This window comes from Arachis ipaensis, chromosome B10 (genome assembly GCF_000816755.2).
Source record: "Arachis ipaensis cultivar K30076 chromosome B10, Araip1.1, whole genome shotgun sequence".
Classification (NCBI taxonomy): Eukaryota; Viridiplantae; Streptophyta; class Magnoliopsida; order Fabales; family Fabaceae; genus Arachis; species Arachis ipaensis.
The window spans coordinates 13179076-13181774 of record NC_029794.2 but is presented as its reverse complement, the minus strand read 5'-3'; positions in this window follow the sequence as shown (position 1 = coordinate 13181774).

The following is a 2699-nucleotide window of genomic DNA, read 5'->3' as shown; positions in this document are numbered from 1 at the left end:
TTAGAATTATTTTAAATTATAAACTATTTTAATATTTTTATTATTTGTGTAATACATTATAAGTACTATTTATCTTCTAATTTATTTAAGTTATAATTATGTACGAAAGAAGTATTTTGTAAATAAATAACAAAATTAATATTTACTTGCGTTTAAGAGTATATTTAAGAGTAAAACACACTAATAAATTATTTTAGCCTCAAATTACGTCAATATTCTATTTTAATTTTCGTTACAAGCATGTCCTAAATGATTCTATATAAATCGAATCAATTAGATTTACTACTGTTACAACATATACATGCTAAATCGGATCCAATTGATTCTATTTACATAGAATTATTTAGAATATACTTATAACGAAAAATCAAAATAAGACATTGACATAATTTTGAGGCTAAACTAGTTTATTAGTGTGTTTTATCTAATAGCACCACCAACGACTGGGTTCTCATTCAACTTTTTCTGACATGTGGGAGAACCTACGGTTGGAGCAGAGAGAGATGGAGTCCCTTCACATAGTTTAAGAAGAGAGAGTCTTCATTCAGAGGGACTTATATTAACCAATAATAACTTGCCACTTGGCACGTTATCATAAAAATAAATAATTATATGAAATCTGAAATAATTATATTAAATAATTATATCTCTATTTAATTAATAATTTATATTAATTATTTAAATAATAATTAATTAAATAATTAAATTTCTATTTAATTATTTAAAATGCTAATCATATTATTAAATTTAGCCGTTACAAAACTAGCCATTGCAAAATTAGCCGTTGGAAACTAACCGTTACTATGTTATCGTTATTATTAATAAATTAATATCTTATTACTCTATATATACCACTTACATACACTTCTATTCTCACACTTTTTTCTACTCTTCTTCATCGTCTTCCAAGTTTATGAAATCAAAGTTCTGCTGATATTATTTTTTGTTCGAAAAAATGGATCCAAACCAACTCAACTCTTTTTCCAATTATTTACAAAACTTTCTCAAACTCCAAATACCCAACAATGTCAAACCTCAAACTCTCAAGTTCCAAATCAAACTTTCACACTACCAAATACATTTCAAAATCCAAATTCACAAAATCTTCCTAATTTCAATTGTCAAGCTCCTTATAATAATTAATTTCTTATATTCTAACCACAAAATCAAAATTCACAAACACCACATTTTCCATTTTCATCCATATTTAACCCCTCTATTGGAAATATTACTCCAACATCTTTGCCGTTTTCAACTCAATTCAGTGCATCAAGACATAACTCATCTGGTGTTGGTGGCTCTTCTAACCCATCCTCTCAGACTCCGATACAATCTAGTCCAAATTCGCAATATTCAGATTTTGCCAACCCTCGTGGATTAGATGCTATCGACCTCAATAATGATGATATTGAAAATCGGAGGCAAGATAGTATTCAACACTGGCATTGGAAAGAGGATGAGATGCTGATTAGTGCATGGTTAAATGTTTCAACTGACCCTATAGTTGGTACCGATCAAAAGGAAAAAATATTTTGGAGTCGAATTCATAGCTACTGTGTAGAATTTTGCTCCTACATGACAAGGGGGTAATTGCAGGTAAGAAACGATGATATAAGATCAACAAGACTGTTGCACAATTTGCTGGTTGTTACGATCAAGCTAGTCGAAACATAAGGAATGGTTCGAATGCTGATGATATAAAGGAGTTGGCCTATAAACTTTATTCCACAAATTATGATCCAAATTTCACTTTTGAGAGGCATTGGAACATGCTTTGTTTGGAGTAAAAATGGAGAAGCCAACTACCTACACAAAATGGAAGCTCAAAGAGAACCAAGGTTAGTGCAACTGGAGGATACTCATCCTCATCAAACCCAGATACACCATTGGCAAACGAACCCGGTGTGGACTCTCCCGTTCGCCCACAAAGATCAAAGAAGAGCAAGCAAAAAGGTAAGAGAAAAGCACAAATGTCTGAAGATCTTAGCGAAAAGAAATCATCGGTTGTTAAAAAACTATCTCTCATGGAAGATATTAAAAATGTTAGAGAAAAGGAACTAATGGATAGAAAAAAAGAAAGAGAAAAGGAGAGGGCACATAGAGCAAAGATTATGGCAATGAAAGAGGAGTTACAAATTCAAGCGACAATGAAAGAACAAGAATTACAAACTCAAAGGTATATTAAAGAAATAGAGATAAAAGCAAAAGAAAGGAAAATGGAAAGGATGGCTAAGAAAAGGGAAAGGAAAATTGATATGCAAATATTTAATGCTGACACGTCTACAATGAGTGAAAAACGACGAGCTCTTCATGAGATTGCATATGAGAAAATAATCGCGAAGTGGTTTACTTAATAGTTCCTTGTATTAGTAGAGTTATGTAGTACGTTCTTATTTTTATTGCGTATTACTGGTATGTGATGTAGTCTGTTTTATTCATTTCTGATGTAACTTTTCAAATTAGTCAATATTATTGTGTTGTTATTGTTAATGAAAGTGACTGTTAAGTAGCCGTTGCAAAACTAGCCGTTAAGTAGTCGTTGCAAAACTATCTGTTAAGTAACCGTTGTAAAACTAGCCGTTGAAAAGTAGGTACTTGTTGCAGACACACTTATAAATATCAAATATCAATGATTTTGCAACTCCATTTCAACTCTTGTTTCTCACCTTGAAAGGATACTAAAAATTACATTTCAAGAT